Source organism: Clinocottus analis, unplaced genomic scaffold, assembly GCF_023055335.1.
Source record: "Clinocottus analis isolate CAN_PGR_092001 unplaced genomic scaffold, fCliAna1.0.p SCAF_39, whole genome shotgun sequence".
NCBI classification, from domain to species: Eukaryota; Metazoa; Chordata; class Actinopteri; order Perciformes; family Cottidae; genus Clinocottus; species Clinocottus analis.
Window position 1 is genome coordinate 163,119 of NW_027176142.1, and position 15,704 is coordinate 178,822.

General features: G+C 47.1%; 1 protein-coding gene across 1 annotated transcript in view; it reads left to right on the plus strand.

The window, feature by feature from the left end:
- Positions 1–6,504: 6,504 nt before the first annotated feature.
- camkvl (CaM kinase-like vesicle-associated, like) overlaps positions 6,505–15,704 on the plus strand; it is a 33,074-nt gene continuing 23,874 nt past the window's right edge. The window contains exon 1 of the mRNA XM_068596699.1: positions 6,505–6,779. The gene's annotated coding sequence lies outside the window, so the exon portion shown is untranslated. The remainder of the gene's footprint in view (positions 6,780–15,704) is intronic.

A 15,704-nucleotide genomic window follows, 5' to 3' on the forward strand; every position in this document is an offset into this window, starting at 1 on the left:
CCAGGAGAACCAGGAAGCCCAGATACACAACACGGTGCCAGGAGAACCAGGAAGCCCAGATACACAACACGGTGCCAGGAGAACCATGAAGCCCAGATACACAACACGGTGCCAGGAGAACCATGAAGCCCAGATACACAACACGGTGCCAGGAGAACCATGAAGCCCAGATACACAACACGGTGCCAGGAGAACCATGAAGCCCAGATACACAACACGTCTGCTCCAGTCTGGAGGAGGATTATTAAACATATTTCTATTGTCTTTCAACCTCTATTCAAACCAGAAAGGATTATAATAACGATATGTTTCTGAACTGAGGAATGAGCACACACTGGCACACACACACACACACATACACACACACACACATACACACACACACATACATACACACTGGCACACACACACACACACACACACACACATACACATACACACACACACACACACACACACACACACACACACACACACACATACACACACACACACACACACACACACACACACACACACATACACATACACACACACACACACATACACACATACATACACACACACACACACACACACACACACACACACACACACACACACACACACACACACATACACACACACACACACACACACACACACACATACACATACACACACACACATACATACATACACACAAGCACACTGGTACATACACACTGCTGAGTTAACGCCATGTGTGACAAAAAGGAAGAGCAGAGAAAGCAAAGGAATGGAGAGAGAGAAAGAGAGAGAGAGAGAGAGAGAGAGGGAGAGAGAGAGAGAGAGAGAGAGAGAGGGAGAGAGAGAGAGAGAGAGAGAGAGAGGGAGAGAGAGAGCGAGAGAGAGAGAGGGAGAGAGAGAAAGGGAGAGAGAGAAAGCATAATGTGACAGAGTGAGTGAAGGAGAGCCAAGGCGCTGAGCGTCATTCTTTCTTTCCTTCTTTCCTTCCTTCCTTCTTTCCTTCCTTCCTTCCTTCCTTCCTCCTTTCCTTTCTTCCTTCCTTCCTTCCTTCCTTCTTTCCTTCCTTCCTTCCTTAGTTCCTTCCTTCCTTTTCTTCTTCCCTTCCTCCTTTCCTTCCTTCCTTCCTTCTTTCCTCCTTTCCTTCCTTCTTTCCTTCATACTTTCCTTCTTTCTTTCTTTCCTTCCTTTCTTCCTTCCTTCCTTCCTCCTTTCCTTCCTTCCTTCCTTCCTTCCTTCTTTCCTTCCTTCCTGCCTCCTTTCCTTTCTTCCTTCCTTCCTTCCTTCTTTCCTTCCTTCTTTCCTTCTTTCTTTCTTTCTTTCCTTCCTTTCTTCCTTCCTTCTTTCCTCCTTTCCTTCCTTCCTTCCTTCCTGCCTTCTTTCCTTCCTTCCTTCCTTAGTTCCTTCCTTCCTTTTCTTCTTCCCTTCCTCCTTTCCTTCCTTCCTTCCTTCTTTCCTCCTTTCCTTCCTTCTTTCCTTCCTACTTTCCTTCTTTCTTTCTTTCCTTCCTTCTTTCCTCCTTTCCTTCTTTCTTTCCTTCCTTCTTTCCTTCCTTCCTTTTCTTCTTCCCTTCCTCCTTTCCTTCCTTCCTTCCTTCTTTCCTCCTTTCCTTCCTTCTTTCCTTCCTACTTTCCTTCTTTCTTTCTTTCCTTCCTTCCTTCCTTCTTTCCTCCTTTCCTTCTTTCTTTCCTTCCTTAGTTCCTTCCTTCCTTTTCTTCTTCCCTTCCTCCTTTCCTTCCTTCCTTCCTTCCTTCTTTCCTCCTTTCCTTCCTTCTTTCCTTCCTACTTTCCTTCTTTCTTTCTTTCTTTCCTTCCTTTCTTCCTTCCTTCCTTCCTCCTTTCCTTTCTTCCTTCCTTCCTTCCTTCCTCCTTTCCTTCCTTCCTTCCTTCCTTCCTTCCTTCCTTCCTTCCTTCTTTCCTTCCTTCCTGCCTCCTTTCCTTTCTTCCTTCCTTCCTTCTTTCCTTCTTTCTTTCTTTCTTTCCTTCCTTCTTTCCTCCTTTCCTTCCTTCCTTCCTTCCTTCCTCCCTTCTTTCCTTCCTTCCTTCCTTAGTTCCTTCCTTCCTTTTCTTCTTCCCTTCCTCCTTTCCTTCCTTCTTTCCTCCTTTCCTTCCTTCTTTCCTTCTTTCTTTCTTTCTTTCCTTCCTTTCTTCCTTCCTTCCTTCCTCCTTTCCTTCCTCCTTTCCTTCCTTCCTTAGTTCCTTCCTTCCTTCCTTCTCCATGGCCTTGAAGTCTGTCCCCTCCTAGTGGCTCGTTTCCTGAGTCCTCAAAGCTGCGCTGTGTTTATTTTCCCTCTCAACAGCTGTGGTGCTCACTGACTCTTCTCTGCATAGAACTCATGTCCAGCAGGTGTTTGTGTGTTTGCAGCTTTCAGTTTGTTCAGCTCCATGGAGGTGAAGTCAGTGCTGCTCGTAATCCATGAATCCTGATGAGATTCCTCATGAAGCATAAAGCTCATATCTGGTGCTTCCATGTTCCAGATATGAGCTCAGTCCTCTTCTGGATGATGATGATGATGATGATGATGATGATGATCCTGTTTCATGGTTTAGGTCACAAGTGAGTATCAGACTGTGTTACGTTCATGCGAGTTGAGCGTTTCCATGTTATGCCACTTCATACATGATATTGTACATGTTTCCATGTTTCATACATGATATTATATTTAACTCTCCGCTACAGATGACAGTGTAATGCAACCCAACCTCCCTGCATTCAGTTATAAATCTTAAATAAAGTGTGTATTTGTCATTATGTCATCAATGTTAATCTTTGGCTCATATGACTAAATATGGTCAAAATCTTTTGATTACTATTTGCCTGAACGTGCACTCTCATGTGTTGAAGCACGAAACACTGATGAGACTCTAAGCTCATATTTTTATGATTCCTAGTTTTCTAACACGTACCAACACACACACACACACACACACACACACACACACACACACACACACACACACACACACACAAAGGTTTTTTTTCAGCAAATGAAAGAGCTGCAGCAGACTCAAGGTCTCTTGTGAATGTCTGTGGTGTGTGTGTGTGTGTGTGTGTGTGTGTGTGTGTGTGTGTGTGTGTTGTTGGTAGAAGGCTGCTAGAATAGGTTATACATCCATGTTGCCTCTCTCTCACACACAAACACACACGCTCTACCAGGCGTGTGCGCAGTGTGGTCGCACACAGAAACCCAGTCGTTGGTTCCTGCGTCATTACAGTAGCCATCTGTCCGTGTGCGGCTCAGGAACACGACTTGGCATCAACGTGGACACACTCGTTGCATATCACACACACACACACCCACACACACACACCCACACACACATACACACACACATCCCGGTGACCCTCTCTGCCCCGCCCACCTCGCTGGTGCGAGGCATTAGAGTCATGTGGATCGCTCTGGAAGGTGAAAGGTTTCCTCTTTCTGGTGCTCTCCTTTCTTCTTCTCTTTCTCTCTTTCCCTCCGTTCCTGCCCACTCGGGTCTGTGTGTGTCAGAGACTGATGTCATGATGTTATGATGCCATGATGCCATGATGTCATGATGTTATGATGCCATGATGTCATGATGCCATGATGTTATGATGTCATGATGCCATGATGTTATGATGCCATGATGTCATGATGTTATGATGCCATGATGTTATGATGTCATGATGTCATGATGTCATGATGCCATGATGCCATGATGTCATGATGCCATGATGTCATGATGCCATGATGTTATGATGTCATGATGTCATGATGCCATGATGCCATGATGTCATGATGTTTTGATGCCATGATGTTATGATGCCATGATGCCATGATGTTATGATGTTATGATGCCATGATGCCATGATGTCATGATGCCATGATGTTATGATGCCATGATGCCATGATGTCATGATGCCATGATGTCATGATGTTATGATGTCATGATGTCATGATGCCATGATGCCATGATGTCATGATGTCATGATGCCATGATGCCATGATGTCATGATGCCATGATGTCATGATGTTATGATGTCATGATGTCATGATGCCATGATGCCATGATGCCATGATGTCATGATGTTATGATGTCATGATGTCATGATGCCATGATGCCATGATGTCATGATGTTATGATGCCATGATGCCATGATGCCATGATGTCATGATGCCATGATGTTATGATGTCATGATGTCATGATGTTTTGATGCCATGATGTTATGATGTTATGATGCCATGATGCCATGATGTCATGATGCCATGATGTTATGATGTCATGATGTTTTGATGCCATGTTATGATGCCATGATGCCATGATGTCATGATGTCATGATGTCATGATGTTATGATGTCATGATGTCATGATGTTATGATGCTATGATGCCATGATGTCATGATGCCATGATGCCATGATGTTATGATGTTATGATGCCATGATGCCATGATGTCATGATGCCATGATGTTATGATGTCATGATGTCATGATGCTTTGATGCCATGATGTTATGATGTTATGATGCCATGATGCCATGATGTCATGATGCCATGATGTTATGATGTCATGATGTCATGATGTTATGATGTCATGATTTCATGATGTCATGATGTTATGATGCTATGATGCCATGATGTCATGATGCCATGATGCCATGATGTTATGATGTTATGATGCCATGATGCCATGATGTCATGATGCCATGATGTTATGATGTCATGATGTTTTGATGCCATGATGTTTTGATGCCATGATGTTATGATGCCATGATGTCATGATGTCATGATGTTTTGATGCCATGATGTTATGATGCCATGATGCCATGATGTCATGATGTCATGATGTTTTGATGCCATGATGTTATGATGCCATGATGTCATGATGCCATGATGTTATGATGTTATGATGCTATGATGCCATGATGTCATGATGTTTTGATGCCATGATGTTTTGATGCCATGATGTTATGATGCCATGATGTCATGATGCCATGATGTCATGATGTTATGATGCTATGATGCCATGATGTCATGATGCCATGATGTTATGATGCCATGATGTCATGATGCCATGATGTTATGATGCCATGATGTCATGATGCCATGATGTTATGATGCCATGATGTCATGATGCCATGATGTTATGATGTCATGATGTTTTGATGCCATGATGTTTTGATGCCATGATGTTATGATGCCATGATGTCATGATGTCATGATGTTTTGATGCCATGATGTTATGATGCCATGATGCCATGATGTCATGATGTCATGATGTTTTGATGCCATGATGTTATGATGCCATGATGTCATGATGCCATGATGTTATGATGTTATGATGCTATGATGCCATGATGTTATGATGCCATGATGTCATGATGCCATGATGTTATGATGCCATGATGTCATGATGCCATGATGTCATGATGTTATGATGCTATGATGTTATGATGCCATGATGTAATGATGTTATGCTATGATGTCATGATGCCATGATGTTATGATGCCATGATGTCATGATGTCATGATGCCATGATGCCATGATGTTATGATGTTATGATGTCATGATGCCATGATGTTATGATGCGATGATGTTTTGATGCCATGATGTTATGATGTCATGATGCCATGATGTTATGATGCCATGATGTCATGATGTCATGATGTCATGATGCCATGATGTTATGATGTCATGATGCCATGATGTTATGATGCCATGATGTCATGATGTCATGATGCCATGATGCCATGATGTTATGATGTCATGATGCCATGATGTTATGATGCCATGATGCCATGATGTTATGATGTCATGATGCCATGATGTCATGATGTCATGATGCCATGATGCCATGATGTTATGATGTCATGATGCCATGATGTTATGATGCCATGATGCCATGATGCCATGATGTTATGATGCCATGATGCCATGATGCCATGATGCCATGATGTTATGATGCCATGATGCCATGATGCCATGATGTCATTATGTCATTGTCCACCAAGTGTGTGAGATGAAATGATGTTGAGGTATAATCCGACGGTTTAATCCCGACCTCTCAATCCGCTGCCTGCCAGACGGAGGAACTCTTCTGACACACACACACACACACACACACACACACACACACACACACACACACACACACACACACACACACACAGTTTTGTTGAACAACACACATGTGGGCCTCCAGCAGCCTTTAATAATGATCTCACATTATTCAAATATGCCCACCTGCTAGAGAGAGAGAGAGAGAGAGAGAGAGAGAGAGAGAGAGAGAGAGAGAGAGAGAGAGAGAGAGAGAGAGAGAGAGAGAGAGAGTGGGGGGCGGGGAAGAGAGAGAGAGAGAGAGAGAGAGAGAGAGAGAGAGAGAGAGAGAGAGAGAGAGAGAGTGAGAGAGGGGAGAGGGAGAGAGATGAAAGATTATGTATCTCTCATGGGTGGGACACAGTGAGTGAGTGAGTGAGTGAGTGAGTGGGAGGGAGAGAGAGAGAGAGAGAGAGAGAGAGAGAGAGAGAGAGAGAGAGAGAGAGAGAGAGAGAGAGAGAGAGAGAGAGAGAGGGCGGCAGTCAGAAACAAGCAAACTAATTCTCAGTGAGCAGCAGACGTCGTCAGCAGCGGCTGTGAAACCTCTGACTCTGTTCAGACTACAGGATCGTTATCAGCGTTCCTCCTCCTCCAGGTGCCAGGTGCGACCAGAGTTTCCATCTTGGAGAGACGGCAGCACGCACACACGCACGCACACACGCACACACACGCACACACGCACGCACACACACACACACGCACACACTTCTCCAAGCCGTGACAACTCAAGGTAAGACACGTTGTTTAAACTCAAAGCTTGGAGCGTTCAATCCACCCAGATTCTAGATTTAATCCCAAAGGTAGACAGCAGCTGCAAAGAGATAGAACATGTTGAGAGCTGCTGCTGCTGCTAATGCTGCTGCTGCTAATGCTGCTGCTGCTAATGCTGCTGCTGCTAATGCTGCTAATGCTGCTGCTAATGCTGCTGCTAATGCTGCTGCTGCTGCTAATGCTGCTGCTGCTAATGCTGCTGCGGCAAATGCTGCTGCTGCTAATGCTGCTGCGGCAAATGCTGCTGCTAATGCTAATGCTGCTAATGCTAATGCTGCTAATGCTGCTGCTAATGCTGCTGCTAATGCTGCTGCTGTTAATGCTGCTGCTGCTAATGCTGCTGCTGCAAATGCTGCTGCTAATGCTGCTGCTGCTAATGCTGCTAATGCTGCTGCTAATGCTGCTGCTGCTAATGCTGCTGCTAATGCTGCTGCTAATGCTGCTGCTGCTAATGTTGCTGCTGCTGCTAATGTTGCTGCTGCTGCTAATGCTGCTGCTGCTAATGCTGCTGCTGCTAATGCTGTTGCTGCTGCTAATGCTGCTGCTAATGCTGCTGCTGCTAATGTTGCAGCTGCTGCTAATGCTGCTGCTAATGCTGTTGCTGCTGCTAATGCTGCTGCTGCTAATGCTGTTGCTGCTGCTAATGCTGCTGCTAATTCTGTTGCTGCTGAATGTTGCTGCTGCTAATGCTGCTGCTGCTAATACTACTGCTGCTGCTGCTGCTGCAACGCATGTGACACAGCTGTGTGTGTGTTCATGTAGCAACACAGAGCTGAGCAGCTGAGACGCTGAAAAGAGTCTTCAGTTATTGTTCTTTGCACGTTGTGTTTTAATTGCAGCAGTAATTTCCTAATATTCCGTTAATGTTCCGGCTTTCTGTGCAGCAGTGAGAAGAAAAGAAGGCTTTGTTTTTTCCAACAGCGTCACTGTAATAGTTTCGAAGGAGTTCTCTGAAGTCAAAGGAAGCTTTCACAGGTTCTTCCTCACACCTTCGTTCGCTGCCTGTTTGCGTGAAGCTGCATTTAGCTTCATCTTTTCCAGTTATTCACTTGTTCATAATGCATGCAGCGTCCAGAAGCTTCAGTCTCTCCATCAGCGTGTTGACTGCAGCCTCCTGCGGAGGCTTTCACTTCTGAGTGGACATGTTGAAAGAGAGGTCGTTGTTAATGTGCCGGTAATGGTTTTAGTGGCAGCAGCAGTCCATCTACAGTTTGGATCATTTCATATGAACGCATCAAACGCGCTCATCGAAGCCACAACACAGCGTCATTTAAATGTCTGGCAGCGTCCGGCCCGACCGGCCTCATTAACTTGCTGCATATTGTGAGCAATTTGATAAAGGAGGAGCGCAGAGAGAGGAAAGCTCTCAGGAAGTCTGGAGCTGTACTCTGGAGGGACTCTGAAGGAGGCCGCTGCACTAACCAAGTGTCTGAGGAAAGGATGCTAGGGAGGACAGAAAGGGGGCAGGCCAGAAAAAAAGGAACGCTTGCTCTGATTTACGTCAGACACAAAACTTTCTCTCTTATGGTTCACAGCTGCTGAGCTGCAGCCGCAACATGATGCTTCACCTGGAATATAATCTGTGTTACCTGTTCAGTAATCTGCTCGCTCTATCTATCTATCTATCTATCTATCTATCTATCTATCTATCTATCTATCTATCTATCTATCTCTCCCTCTCTCTCTCTCTCTCTCTCTCTCTCTCTCTCTCTCTCTCTCTCTCTCTCTCTCTCTTTATCTCTCTTTATCTCTCTCTCTCTCTCTTTATCTCTCTCTCTCTCTTTATCTCTCTCTCTCTCTTTATCTCTCTCTCTCTCTCTCTCTCTATCTCTATCTATCTCTCTCTATCTCTATCTATCTATCTCTCTGTCTATCTCTTGCATAAGTTTCTCTCCTCTTCGTCTCTCTCCTCTTCGTCTCTCTCCTCCTCGTCTCTCTCCTCTTTGTCTCTCTCCTCTTCGTCTCTCTCCTCTTCGTCTCTCTCCTCTTCGTCTCTCTCCTCTTTGTCTCTCTCCTCTTCGTCTCTCTCTTCTTCGTCTCTCTACTCTTCGTCTCTCTCCTCTTCGTCTCTCTACTCTTCGTCTCTCTCCTCTTCGTCTCTCTCCTCTTCGTCTCTCTCCTCTTCGTCTCTCTCCTCTTCGTCTCTCTACTCTTTGTCTCTCTCCTCCTCGTCTTCGTAGCCTCTGCCCTTCAGGCCAACCTGTGCGCCGCATTACTTTGCGTAGAACTCGTCTCTCAGGAGTTCCTTCAGTGAGTTTGTGGCTTCTGGCTGGAGGACAAAAGGCTTTCAAAGTGTTTTCATTGTTTATTGTTCATGGCCAACAAAAAGATCCCAAAGCAGCTGTAAGATAAGCCACCACGACGTAGTCTAACGTATCAGGGACATAGTGTGTGTGTGTGTGTATGTGTGTGTGTGTGTGTGTGTGTGTGTGTGTGTGTGTGTGTCATCATGAACAGAAACGCTGTCTGCAAACAAGAGATGTTTGGAGGTTTTCAGCAGACGGACCTCTGATCTGCTCTCAGAAACATTTGGATGATGAAGTATGTCAGCAGGATATTAACTGCAGAGGGAAATCATCTTGCAATAATACCTCAGCTATAACAATTTGATAAACATGTAGTCTTATGTAAGATATTGTTGTTGAAGTGCAGCCTGCTTGTTTCAACCTTCTTTGGTCACATTTCTAGATATGTGAAAGTAAATATGGATTAGTACGCCATGGGTCAAGGAGTCTTTTCCTTTTGTCCACTCAGGTGTAAAACCACAATTCATTATGACTGTTATATTTTCCATTTCAGGCACTTTATGTTTTTCTATTTTTTCTATTCTGAACTGCTGCACTTTCTATAGATAAAAGTATAAGAATGAAAAGTATCAGGATGGTTAAACAACATCTTCTGACCGTCAGCTGTGGAACAAGCTGAACATCAATATTCAGTTTTTACGTATTGTAATTCACCGTGAGGTTGATTTATTCAGCAAATAAGAATCTGCCGACAGTCAAGCTCCAGCAGCCTTTTCACACGTTGAACTCAATAACTGGAAGAGTTAGTTTGTGCTTACGTCTTCTCCAGCATCACTTCTATTGATCACACACCAGCAAGCAGCAGGGAGTAGTTATTACTACCCCGAGTGAGGATGCAGGAGACCAGTGAGGATGCAGGAGACGAGTGAGGATGCAGGAGACCAGTGAGGATGCAGGAGACCAGTGAGGATGCAGGAGACCAGTGAGGATGCAGGAGACCAGTGAGGATGCAGGAGACCAGTGAGGATGCAGGAGACCAGTGAGGATGCAGGAGACCAGTGAGGATGCAGGACACCAGTGAGGATGCAGGAGACCAGTGAGGATGCAGGAGACGAGTGAGGATGCAGGAGACGAGTGAGGATGCAGGAGACCAGTGAGGATGCAGGAGACCAGTGAGGATGCAGGACACCAGTGAGGATGCAGGAGACCAGTGAGGATGCAGGAGATGAGTGAGGATGCAGGAGACGAGTGAGGATGCAGGAGACGAGTGAGGATGCAGGAGACGAGTGAGGATGCAGGAGACCAGTGAGGATGCAGGAGACGAGTGAGGATGCAGGAGACGAGTCAGGATGCAGGAGACGAGTGAGGAGACGAGTGAGGATGCAGGAGACGAGTGAGGATGCAGGAGACGAGTGAGGATGCAGGAGACGAGTGAGGATGCAGGAGACGAGTGAGGATGCAGGAGACGAGTCAGGATGCAGGAGACGAGTGAGGATGCAGGAGACCAGTGAGGATGCAGGAGACGAGTGAGGATGCAGGAGACGAGTCAGGATGCAGGAGACGAGTGAGGATGCAGGAGACCAGTGAGGATGCAGGAGACCAGTGAGGATGCAGGAGACCAGTGAGGATGCAGGAGACCAGTGAGGATGCAGGAGACCAGTGAGGATGCAGGAGACCAGTGAGGATGCAGGAGACGAGTGAGGATGCAGGAGACGAGTGAGGATGCAGGAGACGAGTCAGGATGCAGGAGACGAGTGAGGATGCAGGAGACGAGTGAGGATGCAGGAGACCAGTGAGGATGCAGGAGACGAGTGAGGATGCAGGAGACGAGTGAGGATGCAGGAGACGAGTGAGGATGCAGGAGACGAGTCAGGATGCAGGAGACCAGTGAGGATGCAGGAGACCAGTGAGGATGCAGGAGACCAGTGAGGATGCAGGAGACCAGTGAGGATGCAGGAGACGAGTTAGGATGCAGGAGACCAGTGAGGATGCAGGAGACCAGTGAGGATGCAGGAGACGAGTTAGGATGCAGGAGACGAGTTAGGATGCAGGAGACGAGTTAGGATGCAGGAGACGAGTGAGGATGCAGGAGACGAGTGAGGATGCAGGAGACGAGTGAGGATGCAGGAGACGAGTGAGGATGCAGGAGACGAGTGAGGATGCAGGAGACGAGTGAGGATGCAGGAGACGAGTCAGGATGCAGGAGACGAGTCAGGATGCAGGAGACCAGTGAGGATGCAGGAGACGATGCAGGAGACGAGTGAGGATGCAGGAGACGAGTGAGGATGCAGGAGACGAGTGAGGATGCAGGAGACGAGTGAGGATGCAGGAGACGAGTGAGGATGCAGGAGACGAGTGAGGATGCAGGAGACGAGTCAGGATGCAGGAGACGAGTGAGGATGCAGGAGACGAGTCAGGATGCAGGAGACGAGTGAGGAGACGAGTGAGGATGCAGGAGACGAGTCAGGATGCAGGAGACGAGTGAGGAGACAAGTCAGGATGCAGGAGACGAGTGAGGAGACGAGTGAGGATGCAGGAGACGAGTCAGGATGCAGGAGACGAGTCAGGATGCAGGAGACGAGTCAGGATGCAGGAGACGAGTCAGGATGCAGGAGACCAGTGAGGATGCAGGAGACCAGTGAGGATGCAGGAGACGAGTGAGGATGCAGGAGACCAGTGAGGATGCAGGAGACCAGTGAGGATGCAGGAGACCAGTGAGGATGCAGGAGACCAGTGAGGATGCAGGAGACGAGTGAGGATGCAGGAGACGAGTCAGGATGCAGGAGACGAGTCAGGATGCAGGAGACCAGTGAGGATGCAGGAGACGAGTGAGGATGCAGGAGACGAGTGAGGATGCAGGAGACGAGTGAGGATGCAGGAGACGAGTGAGGATGCAGGAGACGAGTGAGGAGACGAGTGAGGATGCAGGAGACGAGTGAGGATGCAGGAGACGAGTGAGGATGCAGGAGACGAGTGAGGATGCAGGAGACGAGTCAGGATGCAGGAGACGAGTCAGGATGCAGGAGACGAGTGAGGATGCAGGAGACGAGTCAGGATGCAGGAGACGAGTGAGGAGACGAGTGAGGATGCAGGAGACGAGTCAGGATGCAGGAGACGAGTGAGGAGACAAGTCAGGATGCAGGAGACGAGTGAGGAGACGAGTGAGGATGCAGGAGACGAGTCAGGATGCAGGAGACGAGTCAGGATGCAGGAGACGAGTGAGGATGCAGGAGACGAGTGAGGATGCAGGAGACGAGTCAGGATGCAGGAGACGAGTCAGGATGCAGGAGACCAGTGAGGATGCAGGAGACGATGCAGGAGACGAGTGAGGATGCAGGAGACGAGTGAGGATGCAGGAGACGAGTGAGGATGCAGGAGACGAGTGAGGATGCAGGAGACGAGTGAGGATGCAGGAGACGAGTCAGGATGCAGGAGACGAGTGAGGAGACAAGTCAGGATGCAGGAGACGAGTGAGGAGACGAGTGAGGATGCAGGAGACGAGTCAGGATGCAGGAGACGAGTCAGGATGCAGGAGACGAGTCAGGATGCAGGAGACCAGTGAGGATGCAGGAGACGATGCAGGAGACGAGTGAGGATGCAGGAGACGAGTGAGGATGCAGGAGACGAGTGAGGATGCAGGAGACGAGTGAGGATGCAGGAGACGAGTGAGGATGCAGGAGATAGTGAGGATGCAAGAGACGAGTGAGGATGCAGGAGACGAGTGAGGATGCAGGAGACGAGTGAGGATGCAGGAGACGAGTGAGGATGCAGGAGACCAGTGAGGATGCACGAGACGAGTGAGGATGCACGAGACGAGTGAGGATGCACGAGACGAGTGAGGATGCAGGAGACGAGTGAGGATGCAGGAGACGAGTGAGGATGCAGGAGACGAGTCAGGATGCAGGATACGAGTGAGGATGCAGGAGACTAGTGAGGATGCAGGAGACGAGTCAGGATGCAGGAGACGAGTGAGGATGCAGGAGACGAGTGAGGATGCAGGAGACGAGTGAGGATGCAGGAGACGAGTGAGGAGACGAGTGAGGATGCAGGAGACGAGTGAGGATGCAGGAGACGAGTGAGGATGCAGGAGACGAGTGAGGATGCAGGAGACGAGTCAGGATGCAGGAGACGAGTCAGGATGCAGGAGACGAGTGAGGATGCAGGAGACGAGTCAGGATGCAGGAGACGAGTGAGGAGACGAGTGAGGATGCAGGAGACGAGTCAGGATGCAGGAGACGAGTGAGGAGACGAGTCAGGATGCAGGAGACGAGTGAGGGGACGAGTGAGGATGCAGGAGACGAGTCAGGATGCAGGAGACGAGTGAGGAGACGAGTCAGGATGCAGGAGACGAGTGAGGAGACGAGTGAGGATGCAGGAGACGAGTCAGGATGCAGGAGACGAGTGAGGAGACGAGTCAGGATGCAGGAGACGAGTGAGGAGACGAGTGAGGATGCAGGAGACGAGTCAGGATGCAGGAGACGAGTGAGGAGACGAGTGAGGATGCAGGAGACGAGTCAGGATGCAGGAGACGAGTGAGGAGACGAGTCAGGATGCAGGAGACGAGTGAGGAGACGAGTGAGGATGCAGGAGACGAGTCAGGATGCAGGAGACGAGTGAGGAGACGAGTCAGGATGCAGGAGACGAGTGAGGAGACGAGTGAGGATGCAGGAGACGAGTCAGGATGCAGGAGACGAGTGAGGAGACGAGTGAGGATGCAGGAGACGAGTCAGGATGGTGTTTCAGTCACATCAACGTATCCATCAGCCCACATTTATGTTGTTGACTCTCTGCGACTCAACAGAGAGGTCATGCACTATTTAGAAGAACAAAAACAGAAAGATGGAGAACTTGAGTGTGTTTAATGTCAGACAGCCGAGAGACAGGAAGGACCACTTTGACAGATGAATGACTTCATCGGTAGGAAACCTGACACCAGGGCCGTGAAGGCGCTGCTGCAGTGCACACATCCATATGAATTATAATGTAATGCAATGCCATGATAGCTGTTGAGGGCGGATGCAGGAAACACCCTCGATTGTTCTCGTTGAAAGGGGGCGTCCCACTGAGAGGATGCTGAGGCTTTGCTGCAACCTGCAATCACACGATCACGAGCAGCCTTTGCGTCCCAGCAGCCGCGTTACAGATGGAGGCTGGAGGAGATGAGGAGGTGCACCACTTCTCCTCCCTCTGTGCAGCGTGACACAGTGTTCCCTTCCTGCCGCCATATTTGGTGTAATGATCCTTCTGCGGCCCGGGGGCTCGGAGATGATGCCGCTTCGGACGAGGACTTGGCAAATATTACCCAAGCTGCAATAATTAAGGTGGAGAGGATGAAGAGGATGAAGAGGACACATCATTAGGAGCCAGCGGTACCTCGACCACGAAAGCATCCAATCAGAAGCTCCGTGCTTCTTCCACACTCATCACCTCCGTTACATAAACACGCAGCATATGTTTGTTTGTTTTCCCTGAACTGCGTTCGGTGCCGGAGGTTCCTCTCGTCCTCCTTGCTCCTCTTCTGGCTTCCTGCTCTCACACACTGCTCATGTCATGTGCTCCATCTGCGCCAGCTGATCCCTCCGTTCCCTGGTGAACCCCAACATGGCCGTCCATCTACTTCTGTCTCTGTCCATCTCCTGTGGAGCTTTTCAGTGGACGAGCGTTGTGCGTTTCATCTACTCGGCAAAGAAAGGGCTCTCAAGAGAACATGACTCTTGAGTTGAGTGTTCTCAGAAGCTCCTGCAGTTCCTGTCATAGAGAACATGTGTAGTTACTTATGGAGGCATCTCTTGAAGGATGAGACGAAGCTTGAGTCAGCATCTCATTATTATAGTTATATATTATATTTTATGATTGAATTTCCTGCAGAGCACAAAGCGTCTGTGCTCTGTTCAGCTTCAATTAACAGTTTGTTCCTCTCTTTCTCTTTTGACGGAAACATTTTCAATACGTAAGATCTTCCTCAGGCAAGTTTGAAATAGATAAACGTAGATATAGAATAGATATAGAATAGATATACGTAGATATAGAATAGATATAGAATAGATATACGTAGCTATAGAATAGATATAGAATAGATATAGAATAGATATACGTAGATATAGAATAGATATACGTAGATATAGAATAGATATAGAATAGATATACGTAGATATAGAATAGATATAGAATAGATATACGTAGATATAGAATAGATATACGTAGATATAGAATAGATATACGTAGATATAGAATAGATATACGTAGATATAGAATAGATATACGTAGATATAGAATAGATATACGTAGATATAGAATAGATATACGTAGATATAGAATAGATATAGAATAGATATACGTAGATATAGAATAGATATACGTAGATATAGAATAGATATGGAATAGATATACGTAGATATGGAATAGATATAGAATAGATATACGTAGCTATAGAATAGATATACGTAGATATAGAATAGATATAGAATAGATAAACGTAGATATAGAATAGATATACGTAGATATAGAATAGATATAGAATAGATATACGTAGATATAGAATAGATATAGAATAGATATACGTAGATATAGAATAGATATAGAATAGATATACGTAGATATAGAATAGACATACGTAGATATAGAATAGATAAACGTAG